Genomic DNA, 27,754 nt, shown 5'->3' on the forward strand with positions numbered 1-27,754 from the left:
TACCCTGACATCATCGATTGGTCACATTCCTGCAGCAGCAGCAGCAGCAGCAGCAGCAAACCATTTGTTACAATATTTACATAGTAAACTTAACAATCTAACCTTGACACCATAGTCTAAGTAAGAAAAGGGTTTGTTGGGAGAAGATACGTAATTAGCCCGTCAACTGTTATCAGCATAGCAGTATCTTTATTTCACTCAAACATTATCAAATATATTATCTATTAGTTTTGTTACGCAATCTCTGATACCCAAATATAAAAATACTACTGTAGTAGTATGATTTGAAACAGAAAATTCATGATATTTAAATAGCAACTTTCCTTTTTTGTTAACTCTGGAAACTGTAATTATCTTCTCAAGTTCCTGTTCAAAATAGAACATACTATGGATATCGGCCAATTAAATTGAAATAACTATGTTTAAGTGATTAGGGCATTTTTATTACCTCAAGCTAGCTTTTTGTGCCACATGAAGTTTGACAACGGCTTCATTAATGGAAAAACGTCCATCAAGTGGTACATGATTCACAAACTTGAGCTTGGGTGTTTCATGGGTTCCCGGTCCCCACATCTCCATTTTATGACAACTGGTGGATGTTACGTCCACTAATGATGGATATTTGATGCTACAACAACTGCCCGAGTAGAAGCTTTTGAGGTCATAACACCAACGTAACTTAATAGTGGTAAGGCAAGGGAAGACAATTACTTCATCCGTTTCAGTTTCACCCCAAATCACCTCCTCTAGATTTTCACAAAATACAATTTGAACCTCCTTCAGTGAGACAAGCCCTTTTGCGACACTCAATGGAAATAGTCTTAATAACTCATTACAACTATAAATTTCAAGGTTGACTAGGTTAGTTAGACTTATAAATTCATCTGGGCATTTCCATAGAACCCCTAACTTATTTAGTTCTGCCAAACTCAAAAGTTTAACTTCCCTTAAAAACTTTTCATTTGCATTCCCTCCCCAATCACATGTATCCACTACGCATGTAACATTCTTACAGCTCTCCAAATGAATACATTCTATATTATTGAAACCTTCTTGATCTAGGTCCGGTATGACGTTATTCAAGTTTTCTATTTCATTTAGACTTATCCAATTAGGACGAATTACCTCAATTAGCTTTTGCATCCGTAAGATTGGAAACACACGATACTTCATGTTCAAAGCAAGATAACGTTCTGAATTACAAATGTGTTGGAAAGTAACCCGACGTAATTCCTCTTCTAACCAGGTTTTATAGATGGCAAATAGATAATGCAAACCAGTATCTATGAATCGAATTGCGAATCCTTTGAGTTTATTAAAATTAAAACCTTCAGAAAATTCATAAAGAATTGGCACTAGTAATTCCAAACATGTGAGCTTCGACAAACAGTTCACCGCAGCAACACACTCGTGAACTTCTTTGCAATGGACCAGGAAGTGAATGCGTAACTCTTCCAGCCGCCTGAGCTTCGAAATGACATCTGGTGATATATAAGATAGCTTTTTACAATCTATAACTTCAAGCCGCCTTAAGTTAACCAATTGACCAATACATTCAGGAACTTCTTCGATTCCAGTATCATTGAGAATTAGAATCTCAAGGCCTTTCAACTCACCTATTATACTAATTTCACATATATAATTTCCAGAAAGATTGAGCATGCGAAGTTGTGAGAGCCTAGCTAATGATCCTGGAAGGGATGAGATGTAATTAAGGGCCAAATCTAAAACTCTAGCATTTTTTATTCCTTCAATAAATTCATCAGAAATAGATGCCAAATAATTACCCTGCAAATAGGCAGCTTCAAGATTTGGGAAGCTAATTTTATCTTCAGGAAGCTTACGTATTCTATTGTGCATCAACGAGATCCCCCTGTAACTTTGTTGGATGTTGTTTCTTGGCAACCATTTAGTCAAACCTTCCCTAGCCATCACCAGAAAATGATTTGTACTACCTTCATTTGCAATTAATAATGCCATATCACGGCAAACATCATGCATTCTGATGTAGAATTCTGAATAATCAGGCTCCCTATATCCATCCAACAACAAACCATAAGACTTGAGGATATTCACTGCATCTTGAACAGTGCTTCTCACATCCTCTATGCTTTCAATCTCCTTAGACTTTTCCAAACCTACCCTGTAAAGTACCAAGTCTTCCAAACGGATATTAGAGTCTTCTGGAAACAAACTACACTGTAAGAAGCACCATTGGGCTTCACTTTCAAGAAAATCATAGCTTAGCTTCAAACGGTTATATACCGTCTTTATTGTTGCATCGACATCTTTGTTTTTCAAAGCATTTTTCTGTAACTGAGTTAAAGTTGCTTTCCATGAACTGATATCTTTGTTTTTTAACGTTTTTCCCAATCACGTTAATGACCAGTGGCAATCCACCACATTCTTTAGCGACATCCCTTGCAACTGAAGTCAAATGGGTGTCGGTCTCCAGTTTGTCACCAACAACATGTTTGAAAAGAATCCATGCTTCTTCTAATGGCAAAGAGTTCACACAGATTAAACTCTGAGCATTCATATTCTCACACACATGTTTCCTTCTAGATGTCAACAAAATTTTGCAGTTCATGTGTTGAATACCACACGGAATGCACAATTCATCTAAATTCAATTCCTCCCACACATCATCTAATATGATTAGAATCTTCTCACCTTTCATAATTCTCTTTCTTGCATTTTCAATATCATTTTTAATCATTTCAACATCAAAGTTTTTAGAGATAGTTGTAAAAGTAATATCAGCAAACATATTCTTTACTTTTGAATTAACTTCCTTGGCCAATGTAGTTTTTCCTACACCTCCTACACCATAAACTCCGATAACTTGTTTGCTATCATCTTCCAAAGCCTTAATGATATTGTCCAAAACTGAATTATGGGTCACAATATCAACAAGATTCTTGTTTTGGTAGCAGTCAAGTATACCAGGTGCAGGAGTATCCAAAGAAACACAACTTTCATGAATTGTGCCTCCTGCTTTGAGCTCCATTAGAGGATCAGTCTGTGCTGCCTTCTTACCGTAATGATGAAGAGTGCTCCAATTACCACACAATCCAATTCCAAAGCATGTCTTCTTTGCATTACCTTCTTCTGTAATAAATTCTTCGGCTTTCAATATTTCTGCAGTAGCAGCGTTGATCCAGTCTTCAACACCAACCACGAGTGTGTCTCCTTTATCTTTGGCTGTTTGTATTTTTTGTTGAATCCTCCCTTTCATATCTTTGAGGTTTTGAACTTCACTTTTGAACTTTTCAACAAGTTGTTTGCAATTCCACATGTAACCAATCTCCTTCTTGGCGACAACAAACATCGAGTCTACTACTTTGTCAGCAACTGAAGTAACAATGACCCCCTCTGCCATTTCAATAATCTTTTTTTTTTCCTAGCAAGCAAAGGAAATTCGTAAGAAAATTACAATGAACCAATAATAAGTGAGCGGATTGTGATATTTATTATTGTATACTACACGTACCTCTTAAAATAATTGATGGTTTGGAAAGGTTAATGATAATTGATGAAATTGAAAAGGTAATTTAGACTAAAACTATCGTTGGCTTTTAGATGTAGTTGTTAAGATAGTTAAAAGCTCATTCTCAATTAATTCCCTTCACGTGCACCTTGTCACCATAAAAAAAATAAAAAAATAATAATAAATAAAAAAATAAAAAACATTTGTACAATCATAAAAAAGGCAAAAAGAATGAACTGTGAAACAGAGCATAAAATTGTACCATAAAACTGAATCATCGTTGTACTTACACAAAGGTAACTAACTAAAAGCGGAACCATCAAAAAATAGATAGGCAAAGAGATAATAAGTGTAATCCATAGAAAATATGAACAAATACATGATAAAAAAAAACATCATATGTTACCATTAAAACCCAAAATAATCAAAATTATATGTATAACACGTTTAAAAAAAATGGTAGAGATACCTGAGAAAATCGAGCATCCAGTGACACTTTGAAGGACCTCCAAAATGATGGCTTGAAAGAGAACAAGATGAAAAATTGGTAAAGTTAAAAATTGAATGATTGGACAGAGAGAAACAGGAAACATACATAATGATTTAATGATTAAAGAAAACTCCACTAATGGAAATACTATTATTCTTTTGTAAAGTAAAAAAGTGACCTTGGATCCAATATGTGATGCTTAAGTAACGAGTTCAAGTATATGTGTTGTTGTATTACACGGATCTTGATTAAACACAACGACCTATAGGCGGAAACTATGATCTTTTGATTCGAATACTTGAAATCCTAAGGTTTCGATAACCTAGATGATTAAACCTAGATATTCAATAGCCTAGAACAAGTGTATTCGGTTGTGGGTTGTGAGGGAGTGCTGGAATCGACAGGAACCAAGAAACCAAGTGAAAAATACGTAACCTCAATTAGTTCCCGTCATCTCATATTTATATAAGACCCAGCTACCATCGGCTCGATGGTCTTAACCATCGGTCCGATGGTCTTCTCCCTCGGGCCGAGGGTCCCTGACCCTCGGGCTGTGTTTCGATCGTCCAACCAATTAAACAATCGTTACACTAGACATTCATTCAATAACATAATCATAAACAAATCATAATAAGGCAAACATAATAATGTATCAATGTTCATTACAACTCGATAATAAAAAGAACAATAAGAACTAGGGATTATGCACCAACAAACTCCCCCTAAGACCTAGTTCGACAAACGCACAAACAAACTCTAAAGTAGGTCTTCAGTTCTTCATTCTTTACTCTACAGGGAACGGATCAGTCACCAAATTCCTCAACCAGCACAACTCGGCCACTCTTACGTACTGTTCTGCTTGTACACGATTTTCCCTGCGATACATCATTTTATTCAGGTACAACGTGCATATATCTTCTTCACAACAATTACGTAGCCAAATTGGATCCAAAACCCTGATTGTATCATTGTCATCACCATGTTCCTTTTCCAACACAATTACGGCTTCCTCCGAACGATCATCATAATACCACCAACGGAATCTCTGGCTGAAGTGCTGCGGCATTCGTTTAACCCTAATCGTACGCATGTACTTCACCGGAGCATACCTTGCAATCCTACGAACAACACCTGTTCTCTTGTTCGTTCGGTATTTGATCGTCGGGAACTGCGGTCTCCAGACCCTGTCTCCTTTAAAACTCTTAGCAAGGAAGGATCGTCGCACAAAACCCGCGACCATGGACGCAGTCGGATCATCCTCTTGATACATCATCAATTCCATTCAGATTATCCTGATCACTAGCCACAGTCTCTACATACTCGTCATCCGATTCACGTCTTGCGGACGACGTTGCTGGTGTAGCGTCAGCAGGTGTAGCGGTTTCTTGCTCTTGACGCACCAGCCATTCAATCGCTTCACTTGTCGGCTCCGGAGGGATTTCCCCCTCCTCTAGATCATCATAAACAGATAAAACGTTCAGCTGATCCTGTGCAGACAAAAAATCAGATAAACGAAAAGCACTAATAGGTACAGCATACAGCGGTTTATCTTTGTCAAAGACTTCCAACGCTTTAGAGTTGTCCGTCTGAGCATCGTCATCATCACCAGATTCACCGTCGTTAACCTCGAGAATCTCACAGTCTTTAAACTTTTCATCCCAACCTTTAACTATCGCCTTCAGATTATCTAACTCAGTGTTCGAGCTAGTAACCTTGTTCTTATACTCAACCAGTTCTTTACCCTGACTGTCAACCTTTTGCTGTAGAGCGTTGACCTGAACTGTTAAATTCTCAATCAACTTATCCTTCTTCTCATTCTCCAACCTCATCGCCTCAATCTCCTTCTGACTCTCTTGCTTCACACTCTCAATCTCTTTCTTCATCTCTTCCTTTACCGACGATTTAAACAGCACTTGCTGAGCCATAGTCTCATTGATCAGAATTCTCAAGGAGTTCACCTGATCCAGTGTGACAGATGAACTTCCTCCAACATCTGCAGCTGCCGCTGGACTCGAAGTACCAACTTGTTCTTCAAAGTTGAGTGATGGAGGTGTGTTCAGTTGAGTGAAATGTTGTTCTGTGTGAGTTGGTTGTACTGGTGGACGGATGGTTGTTTGAGTAGGTGGTGGTTGTTGTGGTTGTTGTGGTGGCTGTTGTGGTTGTTGTGGTGGCTGGGTAGTCCTCCTTACCAAAATGATCTTCTTCGGTTTCTTACGTTGCTTAGATCCCCCTGCAACAGCTTTTCTTTTCGAGGCAGTACCAGTTACCTCACCTTCATCTACTAGCCTCTGAGTACTGCTCTCAACAGATTGATTTTGGGTCACATTAATCGGTTGATTGACCTCATCATCACTATTCGTCACTTTGAACTCTGGCTCAACCGCCGACTTGCTATTCTCATTCCTCCACTCCTTTCCTGGAGGACACACGTAATCTGCCCTAGCGATATGACAAATAAACTTAACCGGTACTACACACTTCAGCTGATCAAGCCGGTTAAGAGTATGATCATTCATGTGATGCAGATTGATTCGATCCTTCTTCTTAAATATCAACTCGGGACACTGTTTATTGATGAGCGCCTGTAAAAATCTAGGATAGATCAGAAACAGTGTAACATTCACATTCTTCAGCAGAAGATCAAAGATAACCCCCGAGAAGTTGAACTCAGCATTCAATACCAACGCAGCAAACATACTAGCGAAGGTCTCATTCAACTCATCCCATCCGCCTTGCAAATTGCTCAAACACTTCAGGATTACCAAGCCTAAATATCTGTAGGGACGGGAGAACCCGCTTCGCTTAATCCTAACTTCCACTGAGTGACTATATCCACATCTCAGTACACAGCCCGTCACTTTCTTCTTCGATAGCCTCTTTGGCATATTCTCGGAATCACCAAACTTCCATTCCTCTCGGATCATTTGTTCGGTCACTAGAACTTCCTTGCCGAACACACTGCTAACTATAACCTTCTTTCCGTCAACAGTCTCGATCTTAGCATGTTTCCAGAATTCACGCTGATGAGAGTAATAGGCTTTGCAATCGGTGTCTATTGCATGGAGGATTCGAGAACGTTTCAAGAATTGAATCATCTCGATATAATTCTTAGACCAAGGTCCACTCTCATTCAGGTTAGCCAAGATGTTCGAGCTATCATTGGCTTTCAATCCCTCCATCTCTTCTCCAGTGGGTCCACTGGAATCTGTCTCAGTCTCGGAGTCAGTGTCATGCCTCTGAGGTTCAGCTGAAGTAGACATTCTGTAAAAATAAGCTGAAACAAACACACATGTACCAATAACGATCAGTCAAATACGCAAAACTTAGTCTATCTGGCCAAAAGTCTGACCATCGGGTCAAATTACAGACCATCGAGTCGAGGGTCAAGTCCCTCGGGTCGAGGGTCAAGTCCCTCGGGTCAAAGGTCAAGCCCCTCGGGTCAATATCACTCGAAGGTCAGAAAAGGTCAATCGGGTCGATGGAGTAGTCCATCGGGTCGAAGGTGTGGACCCTCGGTCCGGAGGTCAAAGACCATCGGTCCGAGGGTAGTTCATCAGAAATCAAACCCAAGGATCATCAAATCGATCAAAAATTGGGGGTTTTCAACGGGAATGGTTGGAAACCCTCCTAAGCACACCGATTAAACGCTTGCAATCATCAATTTCAACAAACTAACTCAAATTGAGTTCCAATTGGAACCCACCATTAACGGACCAAAAAAACATAAAAAACTAAAGATTTAGAGCACGAAAAGATACCTGGTTTGCAGCAACGTGATCACCGGACAAAAGTAGATAATAAACTAGGAGAAAAACAGCGATCGGTTTGATTGCAAATACTCGATAAAAATCTCAAAATTTTCAAAGTGTGAGAACCGGAGGTCGTTCTGACCCTTTTATATCCTTCAGAGACCATCGGGCCGATGGTCTACTCCCTCGGGCCGATGGTGAGTACCATCGATCCGAAGGTCCCACACTTAACCGACTTAAAATGGAGTTTTCCCTCGGGCCGATTGTCATGTCCTTCGGACCGATGGTCTGCACCATCGAGCCGAGGGTCAAACAACAGGGCCGATGGTCAACTTTTTCAAAACTCATAGAAAATTTTCGGTTTTTCCTCATTATAACCTTACTACCTTACCCAGGGCTGATCCTTTAAGTACGAGAACAGTTTATAAGATCTTGTTCAAGCTTGATTAACAAATTCAGAAAATAAATTCCCGCTTCGACAAAGAGAAAAGATCATTTACAGCCAGAAACAGACATACACGAAAAGCAATGACATATTTTTGTATTTTTCCGAAATATGGAAACATGAAAACAAATAAGTAAAAGAACAGATAATCAAAACTCAGTATATTTCACGATAACAGAACGATTCCAAGTTAACGAATTAAGTCACTTAGCATGTTCAGATCTGTACATATCGTATCAATCATTCAGAAATCATTATAAAACAGAATTTGTCATATCTCAATAACCAGTATTTTTGTGAAACGAAAACCTTAAGGGATCAGAACTTGGCCATAGTTGCAGTAATCATTTATGTCCATAATCCACATAGTCATTAGCAATCTAAATGTCTGATTACAGGTATAAATTTTCATTAAGCTTAATCAGATTAATTCTTACAGACCATATTGGCATTACTTAGCATTTAAAACACATTTAACGTGTTACTGCTCGTTAGGCAAGGCGGTCACGGAAGATCGCACGATGTTTCAGGTAACCAATTCTCATTACTTTCTGTAACAGATAATTAGCAACTTTCCTGTTACCACACACTTGTACCGTTGGCCCAACTGATCAGAAAATCTGAGCAAACGTATTTTGCGACATCCCTGTCGATCATGAATCTCCATCATCAAGAATCATTTGACTCGGCTGATCTCATAGATATCGAACATTCCGAACATGCATATCTTTCGATTAACCAGCCGCTATAAGTCCCAAATGCTTCGATTATTATTAAAGTTATGGTTGGAAACGGAAAGTGCAAGTCATGAAATTCCTTGCTGTCACAGGTTATCCCTCGGGGAATACAGTGCCTAACAGTTACAGACTTTCATCACAGACATCTTCAGAGATTACACGAACATTCTTCTTGAAATATTTGAGATCCCTTCAATTCTTGACTTCACCGACTTTCAGACTTTAATGTCTCGCATTTCAATGACATGATTTACTCGACATGTGGTGCACCTACTTATTTTTTTTTTTTTTTTTTTTTTTTTTTTTTTTTTTTTTTTTTTTCAGTGCACCACAATCTTCAATTCAGTTTGTTTAGGAACTGATTTCTCTCGCATACTTTGTATGGTTCTTTCACAAGATATTCTTTCTGGACATTCTTCTCGCTGGAGTTCTTTCTTGCAATTGTCTGTGAATCAGTCTGTGATTTTGGATGAAAGGCAAGATATTCCCCAGAGACATCCTAGAGATGTATTTGTGAGTGAATTTTGGGGGTTTAGTTTCGATTCAAGCATTTAAGAACGAATAGAAACCTGGTGTACACACTTATCAGAACATCCTCACTAAGTATTGATCTCACACTTGTCCCCGGCATGCTCGCGAGAGCGTATGATACCCTTACGACTGGGATGGGGGCAAGGATTGTCAAAATCTCCAACACAGTGGGGGATATCCTCACCGTCTACCATTTTCTCACCAATCTTTTATCGATACAATGCAAGTGGTAATATAGGTGATTACCTTCAACCGCTTTAGATCAATCGTGACAACTATGTCTGGTTGTGTAATGCCTCATTCTGGGAATTAATCAGTTTAAGCCTACCCATAGTCAGATAAATAGCGTACTTATATCTATTTACTTCTGTGGACATTTACATGCAGGCTCAAGTAACTTCTTCATCTCCCCCTAAACAGGTAAACAATTCTTTTCTATTTTTCAATTTTTAGAGTTTTTCTGATGATGCAATATTCTCCCCCTAAAATTCTAAAAACAAAAATATTTTTGGCTTTTTGGATTTTAAGATGCATGCAGAAGTAAAAACAAAAGTAAATCTACCTAAGAAAACAGCACATAGCAGAAAAACACACTAAAGCAGGCATAAACGAGAAGAAAACATGCAAAGACACACCTTATAATACAAATGAACACATAAAGCATACAGGGCTATATCACATTCTCTTTGTCTGGGACCACGTCTTTTAAGTCTTTAATACCCAATTCATTTATTAAGTAGTCAAAACGCGGTTTATCAAAAGCTTTTGTGAAAAGATCAGCCCTCTGTTCAAGTGATTCCACCCTCTGTACGTCAATCAATTTCTTTTCATAACAATCTCTAATGAAGTGAAATTTAATCCCTATGTGTTTAGTTTTAGAATGATTTACGGGATTTTTAGTCACAGATATAGCAGCATTATTATCTATGAAAAGAGGAGTGTTAGTGAAATTCAAACCGTAGTCTCGAAGCTGCTGTTGGATCCAGACGACCTGAGATGTACAGCTAGCTGCGGCAATGTACTCAGCTTCACACGTTGACAGAGCCACCGCATTCTGCTTCTTGCATTGCCATGAAACCAAACGGCTACCTAAAAACTGACAACCTCCTGAAGTAGACTTGAAGTCTTTCTTGCAACCACCATAATCTGAATCACTGTAGGCGATCAACTTGAAATCCTTATCACAAGGATACCACAATCCCAAACTCGGCGTTTCCTTCAGATACCTCATTATACGTTTAACCACCAACATATGATGCACGTTCGGATTTGCCTGATAACGAGCACACAAGCAAACCGCAAACATAATGTCGGGTCTCGACGCCGTCAAATACATCAAAGAGCCAATAATTGCTCTGTACAATGTCTGGTCCACCCTTGTTCCTTCTAACTGGGGTGACAGACCGTGATTCACAGCTAACGGAGTTTTAGCAGGCCTTTCATCTTCCATCTGAAACCTACTCAAAATATCGGCAACATACTTTGTCTGATGCAGGAAGATACCCTTATCAGTCTGAGCAACCTGGAGACCGAGAAAGAACTTGATAGTTCCCATGGAACTCATCTTGAACTTATTCTGCATAACCGTCTCGAACTCTTTAACCATACTATGATCAGTCGCCCCGAAGATAATATCATCAACATATACCTGCACCAACATGATGTGCCCCCCTTTCTCTTTAATGAAGAGAGTCTGATCAATAACTCCTCTTCTAAAACCGTTTTCTATCATGTAGTTTGACAAGGTGGCGTACCATGCTCTAGGAGCTTGATGTAACCCGTACAGCGCCTTGTCAAGACGATAAACCTTCTCAGGGAAGTGAGGATCCTCAAACCCTGGAGGCTGTTCAACATACACGGTATCGTTTAAAACTCCATACAAAAACGCGCTCTTCACATCCATCTGATACACCTGAAATCCCATGTAGGATGCGAATGCCAAAAACAATCTTATTGCCTCCAGTCTAGCTACTGGAGCAAACACTTCATCATAATCAACATCAGGTATCTGCTGATATCCCTTTACAACTAAACGAGCTTTATTCCGGATCACGATACCTTGTTCATCTTTCTTGTTTTTCAAAACCCACTTTAGACCGTACGGCACACACCCGTGAGGTGGATTTACTAACTTCCAAACCTCCAAATGCTTAAACTGCAATAACTCTTCTTGCATCGCATTAACCCAATCACCATAATGCAAAGCCTCTTGAACATCTTTCGGTTCTATCTGACACACAAAACAAGAATGAGCGTGTCGAAAAATTCTCCCCGATCGATTAACCTTAGAGTAAAAAGCAGCAGCTACATTTGCAGTCTCAGTGGGGTCATCATTAAGAGAACTATAACGCTGTCTTGTCGGCAATCCCTTATCATCTACCAAAAAATCGTCTAACTTTCTAGGACGAATTACTTGACGATTCGATCTACGGACACCCCCAGCACTTAGAGGCTCCTCATCGGAGGATTCAGAATCCTGGACTTGAACGTTATGAAACGGGTTAACCTCATCGTCAGATCGAATAGGTTGTTCATCACCCGAAACACTACTATCATCTTGCGCACCCTCATAGTCACTAGTAACTTCAGGATTCAATTGTACTGTTCGGCTAGAGGTCGACGGGACCTCTGGTGTCGTAGTCGTAGTTCTTGTAACTTTACTTGTAGAAGCAGAAGAAGTGGAAGCTTCATTTGTAGGGCCCCTAGAAGTAGAAACCTCTGTTGTCGAAGGGACTCTTTCAGCTGTAACATGTCTAACATCACTGCCAGACTCATACAAATATTGGAGTGCCACATCTTCATCTGTAATCTCAGGTGGGATACCAAACGAATCGAATAATTCTTCATAATTAAAATGCCATGAAAACCCCTTAACTGTAATATCTCTGGAGTCAGTGCGCGGCACCTCAACCTCGAAGTGAACTTCTACCCTCTTCGTCTCAGTGTTGTAAACCCTCTTGTTCGGATTCCCATACCCAAGAAAAATACCAGTCACCGCTTTGGGATTGAACTTACCTCCTTGCTCTCTAACCATAATGGTGCACGGTGCCCCAAATGGTTCGAAATGCTTAACATTTGGCTTCCTCTTCTGTAATAACTCATAACAGGTTTTATCAAACCGTTTAACTATCAGAACTCTGTTCATCACATAACAAGCAGTATTAACCGCTTCACCCCAGAAAGCAACTGGCAAACCGGAGTCGGCCAACATAGTGCGAGCAGCCTCAATCAACGTACGATTCTTTCTTTCGGCTACCCCATTTGCTTGAGGAGTATACACGGGACTAAACTGCTGTTGAATCCCTCTTTCTTTGCAAAACAGCTCCATCTCTTTATTCTTAAACTCGGTACCATTATCCGTTCGTATTTTTCTCACCTTCAGCTTATACAAACTCTCTAATTTGATAATCAGCAACCTGATTTGCTCGAACGTCTCAGACTTTGCTTTTAACATCACTACCCAAGAGAAACGAGAATATTCATCAGTAACAACCAAACAGTACGATTCCCCAGCAATAGTTTTACGACTAATAGGACCAAAGAGATCCATATGTAAAAGTTCAAGCGGAATATCGATTGAATGATACTTCTTGGGCAGATGAGCTTTCTTTGTTTGTTTACACTTCGTACACGGAAGACAACCATCTGGTATCTGAAACGTTTTAACGTTTACCCCGTCAATTAATCCTTTATGCACCAGATGATTCATGTTTCTCAAACTCAGATGACCCATGCGCTTATGCCACAACATTGACTCTTGTTCAGTAGCTTTCGATACAAAAGCTTGATGCTCAAGATTCTCTTTAATTACCGGCTTTTCCATATTCAAAACGTACAAATCCTTATACCTCGGCGCTTTCAGTAGGATCATATCTTCCGGTATCACAAACTCTTTCTTCAAAATATAACAGTTCTTCCCATCAAAAGCAACGGGAAAATCTTTTTCAGCAACTTGTGAGACAGACAACAGATTGTGAGTCATCTGTTCCACGTAGCGAACCCCCTCAAAGCTTACATTACCATTCGTTAAAGTACCTTCAGCAGTAATTTTACCCCCTTCATCTCCTGCAAAGGAAACCGGTCCACCATCTATTGTTTTCACTTTAGAAAGTAGCGACAAGTTCCCTGTCATGTGCCGGGACGCCCCACTATCAACGATCCATGTACTGCGTCTAGGATCGTAGGCGACCTGCACAAATAAGTAAGAGATTAGTTAGAAAGGGGTACCCACGCCCTGACGGCAGTGGGTTTCCCATTAACATCTACCACAGGCAACTCAACCCAGTTGCCCTTTGCACCCGACGGACCTTCATTTACCAAAACCTGTTTAACATTTGACTTTGGTTTCCACAGTTTCTTTGGTGACACAGGTTTCCTATAATAGTCTTCCGTTTCAAACGTTTTAGATTCAGAAGACACTGATTTGGAAGAGCTAGACACAGGAGAGACTGATCTCATAGGGTAAAAACGTTTGGGGCTGAGATCATTCCTCCTTCGTGGTGTCTGCCTGTTATACCCACACCAACCCGCCTTGTGTCCTGACAACCCGCAGGTGTAACAATAGACACGTTTATCAGCACAGTAGCTATCATCAGAGTTGACGAAAGCTGGTCCCTTATCCTTAGATCTAAACTCCTGTTTATGTGGAACGGGGGGTTGTCTAACATTAACGTTGGGTCTTGACGGACTAGTGGTCTTTAGGTCAGGTCTCTGGGTCTGTCTACGCGCAGGTGGCACGTATTTCCCGACACTACCACTAATTTCCTCTTCCACTTTGGGTGGAGAAGGAAACGTTGGACCGGAGATGACCTCCTTATCCAGACTGGGTCCCGTAAGGAACTTAGTCTGTGGTGCCGGTGTCGACTTCTTTTTGTTCCGTTTATGCTTAGCCGCCTTTTTCTCTTTGGGTTTCTCAGCATCACTCGCTTTGCGAGCATTTATCGGGTTCTTCAAAATTGTGACCTGTTTGACGGTAGGGGTCGGTTCAGCAATGGGTTCGATAACATTGTCACAATCACTATCAGTTTCAGTAGAGCATTCCTCTACTAACCCTTCTTCCCGCCCAGCAAACTCACCATCTTTTATGATCTTATCATTTACAACTACCTTAGGTGCTACGTCCTCAGCCCTAAGTCCAAACACTTCCTCCTTAGTTCTACTGGTCGGGGTTTTCACATATTCTCCCAAGAGGGGAGGAGCCATATCATTATAGCTAAGACCCCTTTTTCCCGGGTTTTCCTTAGTCTGAGTTTGGTTTAACACGTAGGACATTCTATTCCAGTTGTCATGTAAAGCCTTCTCCTTTTCATACTTAGTTTGGTAGGAGTCTCTCTCAGTCTTAAGGCTTTCTATCTGATTAATGTACATATTAATGGCCTTATTGTTATCTATGATGGTGGCCTTCATTGTACCTACCTGGAATTCTAAGGACTTAATTTTCTTCTCATAGTCCTTCTGCTTGTTCAAGATAAAAACTACCTCGTCATAGTCCTTCTTCTTTTCTCCTAATGTCTTTCTACTCAGGGCAAGGTCTGCTTCTAACTTAGCACAACTATCACAACTAGTAGGACTCTTGCTTAAGGTATCAACAATGGCTTCTAACCTAGTAATTTCTGACTTATGTCTAGCACAATCAGAACAAATAAAAGAAGAAGAATCAGTGTCAGTACATACCTTATCATCATTGGAGACATTAGCCATGAACGCGAAATTCTCGGTCTGCTTCTCCAAGGTTTGATACTCAGACTCGGACTCCAACTCCGATTCTGAACTTGAGTAGTCAGAATCATCTGCAACAACCTTTACTTCAGCCACCTTAGCCTTATCAATTCCTTGAGCAACCTTCTCCTCGGAACATTCACCCGAGCTGTTCTTAGCAAACCAATCACCACTGTTGAAATCTAAACCGAGCGGTTCATCATCTGACTCGTCAGAAGACATCTCATACAAATCTCTCACATTTTTAAACTTTTCAGCCAGATGATCACTAACTTTCTTTCTGAAACAGGACTTAACGATCTCATCACACCGTTTAATACGAGCTTCACACTTACACACATAGCATTTACACTCAGAGGTACCTAAACAACCAGCCTTTTCTCTCTCAACCCTAGCAGCTTCTAACTCAGCCTCAGTCTTGCCAACAAACACTACATTAGCATGTTCTCCGTCCAAACCAATCGACCATTCATAGCCCTCGTCAGAATAGGAATTCGAGTTGAGAGCGGCCTCTGACGATGAATCACTCTGTTTCTCATTAGACTTCCCATTAACCGGAACTATCCTACTCTCATCATCTGCCTTGTGACCAGCGAATGGATTGAAGTGACCAGTCTTAGCAGGCCTGGTACACGTCTTCTTGAAGTGACCCATCTCACCACAATTAAAACAGCGAACTTTAGCTATATCGAACCCAAACTTGGAGCGTTTATTCAACGTCAGATTCTTCTGACCAGTTCTCCTCAGGTAACTTCTTGCTCTCCGCACAACTATACCCATTGCAGCCATGATATCCATTCTCTCCAACTCATCTGGGTCAATCTGCTCCATATCCTCATTGTCTAGATGTTCATTAATCGAACCTCCCAATAACGTCTCGTTGTACGAGTTCACAACCAAAGCAGCCAACTGCATATCCTCCTGAATACCCTCTTTTGACCTCTTACGAATGTTATCAAGCTTCATAACCGGTTCCTGAATTGGAGGTGAACTGTAACTATCGGTATAACCAATTTGAGGTGACTTCGGTGGCAACTTGCTAGATGAGGAATTTGTAGACACATAAGCTGTCTCAATCGGTGCATGTTGCGTTGATGAACTTCCCGAGACATTCTCAGACCCTGCGGCATTACTCAATCTCTTATTCTTAGTCTCTCTCTCAATGTCTTTTTCCATCAGCTTTGAAGTAAATGAAGTCAAGGTAAGCGTTTCTCCTGACGCTTTCCTGGTCTCAATTTGATCAACTATGTAATCCCACTTTTCTGGTAACCCATCTTTCAAATGCTTAATGGACTTAGCATCGGTAACTTCAACTCCATAGCTTTGACACTTACTAACTATCAGTCTATACCTGATTAGAGTCTCACTCAGGCTTTCGTTGGGCTTAGCAGCAAACTGTTTCCATTCTGCCTTCAACGACTTAGCTTTAGCTTTGCGGTAGACATCTGTACCTTCCACAGCGGACACTAGTGCCTGCCAGAGAGAATAAGCCGTCTTATTGCTCTCAAACTGACAGTAGATAGCCTCATCTAGAGCTTGAGATAGATGTGCATACGCTTTGCACTGTAAATCATACGCTTCCCTCTCTTCTGGAGTGAACTCAAACACTTCTTTCTTGACTCCATCAGCACCTACCGGAGCATTATACTCAGTTTCAATGCATTCCCAGAGTCTGGTGTTAACTCCATTCAAGTAATTAATAAATCGAGATTTCCATGTCATAAAGTCATTAAGATTGGACAACCTCGGAGCTCTAGTAGCCGAACCAATCGTTTGTTCGGTCAATAGGAGATTCTGTACCCCTGTGCTAAGTGAAAGGGCATACTCACGACTAACTTGACTACTTGAAGAAGACATATTCGCAAAAATTTCAAGAAAATAAAAGGTTACTGTTCTGGTTCACAATCGGTTCGATGGTCTGACAATCGGTTCGATGGTCTCTAACAGTCGAGTCGATGGTGAAATACTTAACACTCGGAAGTATAAAGTCTATCGGGTCGATAGTCAACGAAGATCGGATCGATGGTCTTTGAAGATCGAGTCGATGGTAAAACACTATCGGGTGAGGAGACTATCGGGTCAAATGCTCACTATCGGATCGAAGGGGAGACACTCGGGTCGATGGTCTATGACGATCGGCCCGATGGTAGTTCTTAACAGATGCAGACTCAACTAGGGTTTTTTAAGGCCGTTTCAATGGTAGATCGCTAGAAATCGATAGAACCTTAGATCTAATGCTTAACGAAGGTTGCTAGGCACTAGATTAACACAAACCCACTAACAAAACAAACTTCTAACGTGCAAAAATTGAGATTTTTGACCAAAAACTTGAAAACCTAACAAACCCTAAACCTTTAAAAAACGAATCAAACAGTTTAATCCGGCAACCAACAGCTCTGATACCAATTTGTTGTTGTATTACACGGATCTTGATTAAACACAACGACCTATAGGCGGAAACTATGATCTTTTGATTCGAATACTTGAAATCCTAAGGTTTCGATAACCTAGATGATTAAACCTAGATATTCAATAGCCTAGAACAAGTGTATTCGGTTGTGGGTTGTGAGGGAGTGCTGGAATCGACAGGAACCAAGAAACCAAGTGAAAAATACGTAACCTCAATTAGTTCCCGTCATCTCATATTTATATAAGACCCAGCTACCATCGGCTCGATGGTCTTAACCATCGGTCCGATGGTCTTCTCCCTCGGGCCGAGGGTCCCTGACCCTCGGGCTGTGTTTCGATCGTCCAACCAATTAAACAATCGTTACACTAGACATTCATTCAATAACATAATCATAAACAAATCATAATAAGGCAAACATAATAATGTATCAATGTTCATTACAACTCGATAATAAAAAGAACAATAAGAACTAGGGATTATGCACCAACAATATGAATGTATTTATAAGTTTGGGGAGTAGTCAAAGGACAGTAATAGTCCACTAGGGACAAACCCCACTAGTAACAGTGATATGGTTTCGATTTGAGCAGTTCACTCATTGTCCATTTTCTAGCCTTCCCTGAAAAGAGAAACCAAATTATAGGTGGTAGCTAGCAAATGAAGAGAAATACTAGTAAAGGCAAATGAGTAACTATAGATACCTTGTACATGATATTATATCGATTACCATTAGCTTCGCTGAAGTTTTCAGTTGCAACATTAAGAGTATTTTTTGAATAGATAAAAGTATGAACAGCTTAAATCAAATAGGCAAACTCAAAATAATAAGTCTCAAAGTTATAATCTGAAAATCGTATTTTTAACAAACAAACATAATGCAGATGATGAGATGTTTGAATAAGTACACCCCAACACCCAATTATAGAGCTGGCTGTTATTTCTTCTTCATAAAAGAAGAATAGTAAGTGTAAACGGGCCTAACATATATGACAAATCAATTGGTGGTTGGGAACACGGTTTCTTTATTACATGTCAAAATTCAACACCATTTTTTCAAGTTACGCGTAGTATCTAAATAAGCAAATGAGAACATGAGAACCTAATTGAAAATCTTATATAGGAATCATATATAAAGTAGGCAGTATATCAGTATATATGCAGAAATTTGGATGAGTAACCTGAACCTTGACAAAAAAAGAAATCAACAATAACTTTGTTAAGTATTCAATTTCATCACTTGGTTAACTGTACTGTTTACGCTTGAACTTTTTATCAACTTTGGCAGCGAGCTTGTTCTTACCAACCGATACACGCAACTTTTCCAAAAAGCATACCGTATCCTACTCCTACTCCATCACCCAATGAGCTTTCTTCAGGTACTCCAAACGGCACTCTGTTTGCCAGTTTACGCATGTCCGTCATACCATATCTCTCCTTCATCTTCCTAAGCCTACGACCACCTCTTTTCTTCTTAGGTTCGGATTTAGGAACGGGAAGTGGTTTGGATTGCTTTGCAGGATGCCGCTCTTGCCACTTTTCAATTTTGTTAACAATTTCTTCATGATATTTTCTTCCCGTGCTTGCGGATGGATCACCTCTTTCTAAATCTACACGTGCTGCAAGACTTGATTTTGCCGCCAAAACCCGGCAGGCACACTTCTTTACACCAGGAGGCGTAGTCTGAATGACCTTTGTTTGCTCAAGGTAACCAATACGAAACTGAGACACGTTTACTAGAGATGGTAAACCGCCAGCTGTCACCATCAGTTTTGCAGCAACTGAACTCCCAACAATGGCAGAAAGATTAGGTGCAATGTACCCCATTTTACTTTCAAAAAAAGTAGAAACCTTCTTCTTTGATTCATTGAGTGTAAGAACTCGATCACATCCTTCAATGGTCTTTTCAAGAACATGTTCAGGAAGTGGGTTGCCACTGGTAGTTGATGCTATAACAGATATAACCATAATAGTAGCCGAAGGTAACAGCCCTTGAAGATCTACAAGGGTTAAGTCGACTTCATTACCAATCTTCTTCACCACACGTGCATAATCAATTGGAAAGTGTTAAGAAAAGCGACACCAAATTATAGCAAACCGCTAGTAATAATTGAAATAACGACAATAATAGAAACACTGAGATTTAACGTGGAAAACCCCAAAAGGGTAAAAACCACGGGCAAGGAAAGAAACGCTTCACTAATAAGAATAATAGGAATTACACTTCTCTCTAATTACAAGGATAAACACTAATCTTTATATCTCTTGTAATTAGGAGACTAACACTCACTAACTCTCTAATTAATCTTTTAGTACAAGAATGGAGAATGAATTATGGGATGAAGAATGCAGCTCCTGGCCATTCCCTTTTATAGGTGAAGTAATCCATGGATGATACCTACTCATTCACTCATACGTATGTATATGTAAATAAAACACCACAAACATGTGGTCAAAGCAAAATGGTAGGTGGCCAACTAAAAGCATAGTAACTTTTACTTCTTAGCATACAATTCATTGAATATGAATTGAGCCACCAAACATTCAAGATCCACCAACCATATTTGACAATCTCCCACTTGAAGATTCGATTGAAGCTCAATCAATCTTCACACGATAATCCTTCCTTGCCAATGATGTTGCTTACGTTTCCGCTAGGCCGCATGAGGAACGGCACCAAATAAACTTGTCACGATTGATTGACTTTGTTAGAAAATCAGCCACATTTTTATCAGTATGAATTTTCTGCATATCCACGGTTCCTTCTTCCACTTTCTCACGAACGAAGTGATACTGAACTCGTATATGCTTTGTCTTTGAATGAAATGCCGGATTCCTTGCAAGATGCAAGGCACTCCGGTTGTCACAGAATAGAGTGATATTCTCTTGTTTGTGCCCGAGTTCCTCCAACAACATTTTCAACCATACTGCCTCTTTAGTAGCTTGAGTAGCTGCTACATATTCTGCCTCTGTTGTTGACGTCGCCACAACTGACTGCAGTTTTGAAACCCAGCTTACTGTTCCACCACAAAGTTTGAAAACATATGCAGTGGTAGATTTACTTTTATAGATATCACCTGCATAATCTGAATCAACATACCCTTTGACAATAAATTCCGGTTCCCCATAACATAATGCAACATCTAAGGTTCCCTTGATGTATTTAAGGATCCTCTTTACCGCATTCCAATGCTCTTTACCAGGATTCGCCAAGTACCGACTAACTACTCCCACTGCATGTGCAATGTCTGGTCTTGTACATATCATTGCGAACATTAAACTTCCCACTGCTGATGCATACGGTACTCGAGACATCTCCTTCCTCTCGTCTTCACTGCTAGGACACATAACGGAGGATAACTTGAGATTAGTAGGAAGTGGGGTTGAGATTGGCTTACTATCTTACATATTGAAACGCTCCAAGATTTTCCTCAAATAATTCTTTTGAGAAAGCCAAATCTTCCTATTATCTCTGTCTCGGTGAATTTGCATCCCTAGAATCTTGTTTGCGGCACCCAAGTCTTTCATTTCAAACTCCCTAGCCAATTGAGCCTTCAGCTTATTAATACGATCTTTGTTGGGGCCTGCAACCAACATGTCGTCTACATATAACAGCAAAATGACAAAATCATTGTCCCCAAACCTCTTGAAATATGCACAAGGGTCTGCATAAAGTCTGTTATATTCAAGGCTCATTATGAAAGAATCAAATCTCTTGTACCAACATCTCGGCGCCTGTTTGAGACCATACAGAGATTTCTTTAACCTGCAAACCAAGTTCTTTTTTCCTTGTAGTTCAAAACCTTCTGGTTGAAGCATATAAATTTCTTCTTCAAGATTTCCATGAAAAAATGCAGTTTTCACATCTAGCTGCTCTAGATGCAAATCAAATGTAGCACACATCGCTAGAACTACTCGAATTGTTGTAAGTCGAACCACAGGAGAAAATATTTCATTAAAGTCCGTACCTTCTTTCTGAGCATATCCTTTAACCACCAGTCTTGCACGATACCGCTCCACTTGATCATCGCCATTTCGCTTGATCTTATACACCCATTTATTTCCAATAGGTTTTCTACCTTTTGGCAATGGCACAAGTTCCCATGTTTTATTTTTATGAAGAGCTTCAATTTCTTCCTGCATAGCTGTCATCCACTGAGATGCATCTGAATGATTTAGTGCCTCGCGAAGAGTTGTTGGCTCTCCTTCCTCTGTTAGAAGACAATATGCAACATTGCTTTCCATAATATAATCTGAGTGCCACTCTGGACGTTTCCTTTCCCGATTAGAAATACGAGTCGCTGGAGCTTCATCAACGACTACTTGAATTTCATCGTGCTCTGGTACTGCTTCAGAAGAATCTTTATGAAATTCATTACTCACTTGTATCGGTATAGTTTCTTTTGAAGTGCTAACATCTTCAAGATCTTTGTTTTCTGTAAAGACAACATCTCTGCTGATGACTACTTTGTAGGCAGTGGGGTCCCACAAGCGATACCCCTTAACTCCATCAGCATACCCCAAGAACAAACACTTTCTGGACTTCGGATCCAACTTTGTCGTTTCTTGAGAATTTTACAATGCGTACACAGGACTTCCAAATACATGAAGGTCAGAATAATTAACTGGTTTTCCAGTCCACATTTCCATCGGTGATTTCAACTCAATTGCAGTTGATGGTGACCGATTTATCACGTAACAGGCAGTACTTACTGCTTCTGCCCAGAATGATTTTCCCAAGCTTGCAGTTGCCAACATCGCCCTTGTTCTATCTAACAAGGTTCTGTTCATCCGCTCTGCCACTCCGTTTTGTTGAGGAGTGTATGCCGTCGTGAACTGTCTTTTGATACCTTCTTGTTTGCAGAACTTATCAAATTCATCGCCAGTGTATTCTCCTCCATTATCCGTCCTTAAACACTTGATCTTTTTACCAGAATCAAGTTCAACCCGCGTTTTGTAAACTTTAAAAACTTCAAACACATCTGCTTTCCTCTTAATTGGGTACACCCAACATCTCCTAGTGTAATCATCAATAAATGATATAAAATACTTTGCTCCTCCTAGGGATTGAACTGGTGCTTGCCACACATCAGAGTGAACCAATTCTAGAATCAATTTACTTCTAGAATTTGATGTGTTAAACTTCAGGCGATGCTGCTTGCTGATTACACAATGCTCACAGAAAGGTAGCGATACCTTTGTAAGACCAGGAATAAGATTTCTTTCCACAAGAATCTTCATACCTTGTTCAGACATGTGTCCAAGCTTTTGATGCCATGTCATAGCAACTTTATCACTTGAACTATTCGAAGCAACAGATGCTTTCGATTCCTGTACCGTCTCGCCTTTAAGAATGTATAAATTAGCACCCACCTTTTCTCCTTTCATAAGTACAACCGCGCCTTTCTTAATTATCATAATCTTCTCATGTATCACCATCTTACAACCAAGATCATCCAATTGTCCTAAAGACAATAAGTTCTTCTTCAAACCCTCCACGTGTCGCACACCTTGAATAGTACGAACTGTACCATCATGCATCTTCAGAATGATATCTCCAATTCCAATGATCTTTAGTTTATGATCATTACAACTGTATACAGATCCTCCTGAGATACGTTCATATTGTTTGAACCATTCTCTTCTAGGGGTCATGTGAAAAGTAGCTCCCGAGTCAAATAACCAGACATCAACAAATGTCTTTCTGCCTTCATTTGCTACCACTGCTTCACTAACCAAAGCAGTCCCATCATCTGAAGTGCTTACAATATTTCCTTGAGGATTTGAGTTATTTAAACTCCGGCAATCCTTCTTCAGGTGACCTTTCTTGCCACAATTGTAGCATGTATATGTCTTCTTCTTTTTAGACTTCGGTTTACCATGAGTGTGACTCCCACTTGAGCCACGTTCCGTTGATCTGCCTCCTGACACCAATAAGGCCTCCACTTGTCGTGAACCGGCCTGTTTGTCCTCCTTGTTATTGCGCCGATTTTCTTCTTCTAGAATAGCAGCCGCAACTTCATCATAGACTAGATACTCCGAGAGAACATTATTGGTTAAGTTAATAATGAGTTGATCATACGAGTCAGGTAGACTCTGAAGTAAAAGTTCAGCACGTTCTTTTGGCTCTGTATTGCAACTTAATGAAGCAAGTTGAGAAAATAGAGTATTCAAAGAATTAATGTGCTCATTAACTGAAGTAGATTCATTCATGCGTAGCGCATAAAGTTTCCTCTTAAGGAATATCTTGTTGTGGAGTGATTTGGTCTCGTACAATTTTACGAGGTGATCCCAAATCTCTTTTGCAGTCTTCTTTTCTTCAATGCTAGACAAAACGCCATCTGCTAGTGCCAGATGAAGATTTGCGATAGCCTGGCCGTCCATCTCTTCCCATTTTTCATCAGTGACTTCGGCGGAACGTCCACTGATGGCCGCCAAACACTTATCCTTTCTCAGGATAGCTTTCATCTTTAGTTTCCATAACGAGAAGTTACTCCCGTTGAACTTTTCAATTTCAAATTTCGTAGACATTGCTATAATTACAATCTTCTTTTCGACAATATTATTTTTCTTGAAATAACACCCAAGGACTTTTACCGAGTGAAAATAATCTTACTTATTTTCTGATGTGGACGATCCACTCCTGTGGCAACCACAGAGCATACGATAAGTAGATTAATACACACTAGATATTAGAACCTTAGCTCTTGATACCACTTGTTAAGAAAAGCGACACCAAATTATAGCAAACCGCTAGTAATAATTGAAATAACGACAATAATAGAAACAATGAGATTTAACGTGGAAAACCCCAAAAGGGTAAAAACCACGGGCAAGGAAAGAAACGCTTCACTAATAAGAATAATAGGAATTACACTTCTCTCTAATTACAAGGATAAACACTAATCTTTATATCTCTTGTAATTAGGAGACTAACACTCACTAACTCTCTAATTAATCTTTTAGTACAAGAATGGAGAATGAATTATGGGATGAAGAATGCAGCTCCTGGCCATTCCCTTTTATAGGTAAAGTAATCCATGGATGATACCTATTCATTCACTCATACGTATGTATATGTAAATAAAACACCACAAACATGTGGTCAAAGCAAAATGGTAGGTGGCCAACTAAAAGCATAGTAACTTTTACTTCTTAGCATACAATTCATTGAATATGAATTGAGCCACCAAACATTCAAGATCCACCAACCATATTTGACAGACAGCGCACAATAGACTCGAGCTCAGGAAACTTGAGGCGATACTTATCACGAATGAAATTATGGATATTAAAAATCTCGTTTTCTATGTCAACCGACAATTCATTACATTCAGCAGTGAGCTGATACTCTGTATCGTCTGACCCCTTATTAAGAGCATTCTCAATTTTCTTCATGATATCGGTATATCTCTGTGTCTTTTGTAACTTTGAAACACTATCGAGATCATCGTAATTGATCATAGCTTCTATATCAGCTGCTAAATCTCCACTAACAACGTCATCTTCCATGGCGTCCCTGTTTTCGTTATCATTGGCGGAAAGATCCTCAAGATCTGCTAGAAATGAGTCTTCCAGATTTGCCTGAAAAGATGAGCAAAACATAATAATGTTATCCAAAGTCCAAAAAAGCAAACAGATTATAGTCGTTACTCGTTAGTCACTAAAGCTGTAATACTCTTATCCCTGATTTGGAGCATGACGGCAAAAGGAGTCGTTCACAAACACGTTTCCAGATAAAAATAACAAACAATTAGCCCTTCAATTAAATTAAGCTAGACAATTTAGGTTGTAGATAAGGATAATCACAATTACAATTTTATTGAATATATATACTAGGGTTTCAATGTCCAGGTGTTTAATTAACGCTAACGAATAATAAAAACTTTAAGTTTCAGAGTCGAAAACTCACCATATATTACAACCGAATTCGAAAGGTAAAGGAACTATAGACGGAGTAACGGCCGTGAATCGTCCCGGCGATGAGAATTGACGACGATTGGAAAATTACGGAGAGCAGCACAGCAAATAACTTTTTATTTATAGAAAATAAATGATCCTTAAATTGAATACTCCGGATTTTATTATCTGTTGATGAAGGTTTAAATACAAGAAGGAAATTCCTCTAAATTAGGAAACTAAATCCTACAAGGAAACGTAGAGAACAAGCAATTTAAATAAACAACGATTTCTAATATATCTCCAATACTCCCGCTCAAAAGTACCGAATTAAAACATAGAAAATTTGAAATGAAATTTTTTTATTTTTATTACCAAAATAAAATATTAATTTTCTTTTAATATATGCTCTTTTCCTTCAAAACTTTTATTTAGTCTGACATATTTAATCCCATTCACAAAATATGTTAGTCGATATAAACCCCGTACAAAGCAATTGTTAAACATGTCCTATCATTCACTTTAATCTTAGAAGCAATCATATCAAGTGAAGCAACACGGAGGTAGAGTATTGAGCAACCATAAGACAAGTATATGCAACTACACATGTAATGATGTAAAGATCATTCACACAAAAATCGGGCTTGTCATTCGGTTTGATATTGCCGTTTACATTTTATGTCGAAAGCAACCTTCTGCATGATGGATAAGAAGTTGCATAATTCTTGACCAATTGTTTGATAACCATCACATTCGAAAGATTATTCGTTAATGTGTTTAGATTAAGATGTGTTCCTTCTTATAGTATGTGTCAAATTTTCATTTGTTAATATTTTTCTTGTCATATTCATTTGGTCATTTGTAATCTATAAAACAAGGATCATTAACTTGTTTATTGTAGAATGAATACTAAGTCAACTTCAAGTACATTCCGTTGTAACAAATACGAGTGCAACAAAAATCACGAAAATAAAGTGAAAAGAACACTTAGTTCTACATTCAGATAGGCTACAAACTTTGTTTTAACTTATGTCCTGACAAGTACTCTGCTGACACGCTCACATGTATGCGACTTGCCTTGTGAAATTGTTGAAAACAGCAAGAGAAAAAGCCATAGGATGATTCAACAACAAACCAATAATGAAAAAGGTTAGGTATAAGTTGTTAAAGAAATCTACAAGTCATTGTTTGATTTTAGAATGACCAAAAAAGACAACATGTATAGTTACCAGCGGGCCTATATGAGACCAATAAAAACTTCATATTATGAACTTTAAACCAATGTTTATCAAGATACATCTTTATCCAATTAAAATGCTTACAACAAAGAGAATCATTTTCGTATAGACCCTTTTCTTGTTAACTCCACTACTTTTTTTGACAATAATCAATACATCCAAGAAACATAAAAAACTAAAAGTCTATAAGATTGATATCCTTCAATTTCTGTAAGCTTTTACACTTTGAAAAAATTAATAATGGGAGCTTCAACAATAGAGAAAGGAGTGCTTAAACTGGTACATCCAGGTAGGCACATCGAGTATCACCGAAAATCAATAACAGCTGCTGAAATCATGAAGAAAAATCCTAGACACAGTATCACTCGACCTGATTTTTTTGAATATCCTGTTATTGTGGTTAGTCCTGAATCCGTTATGGTTCCTGGACAAGTGTTTTACATCGTCCCAAACAAAACCGTACATTCTCTTATGAAAAACAAAAGTCAAAAAGTTGACCAACCCTCTTTACAACAAACTGTGTCTCCAAACACGGGTGAAGACTACAAACATAGTTCAAAACAAACATCCCCGTATAAATTATGGGCAGGAACGACACCATTGTACAGTTTTGGGTCGAATTCATGTGAATGTACTGACATGTCACCTCATGTTGAAGAAAGGCCTCAAGGATCTGTTTTAGATGACGTGGTGGACGATAGTTTGACTTTTCTAGCTAGAAACTATTATCTAAATAGTAATAGGTCAACATTATGGTCAATGCCTACGGATTATGGTGAACAACCAAGGAGTGATAAACAAGTAAAAAGTTTGAAATCCTGCATGAAGAAAGAGGGTGGTGTTCGTGTTTTGCCCAACGTAAGAGTGAGTTTTGACGTTACTACATTGATTTGAGTATTAAAAATGAACATTGTTAATATTCGTTACTACATTTCTGCAAAACACAGCAGGAAACTATAGATATTCATGTTCTGTAAGATCACATTAGTAAAACACAACAAACTACAGTTCTTTGCATTGTAAGATCTGAAATTTCAAGTTTGTAATGTT

At 39.2% G+C, this 27,754-nt stretch overlaps 2 pseudogenes; both read right to left on the minus strand.

Moving 5' to 3' along the window:
• Window positions 1–444: 444 nt before the first annotated feature.
• On the minus strand, window positions 445–4,074 carry LOC139902486 (disease resistance protein At4g27190-like; annotated as a pseudogene).
• A 14,737-nt stretch (window positions 4,075–18,811) lies between these two features.
• Window positions 18,812–26,765, minus strand: LOC139902487 (U4/U6 small nuclear ribonucleoprotein Prp31 homolog; annotated as a pseudogene).
• Window positions 26,766–27,754: the final 989 nt, after the last annotated feature.

The sequence above is a fragment of the Rutidosis leptorrhynchoides genome, chromosome 3 (assembly GCF_046630445.1).
Source record: "Rutidosis leptorrhynchoides isolate AG116_Rl617_1_P2 chromosome 3, CSIRO_AGI_Rlap_v1, whole genome shotgun sequence".
NCBI lineage: Eukaryota > Viridiplantae > Streptophyta > Magnoliopsida > Asterales > Asteraceae > Rutidosis > Rutidosis leptorrhynchoides.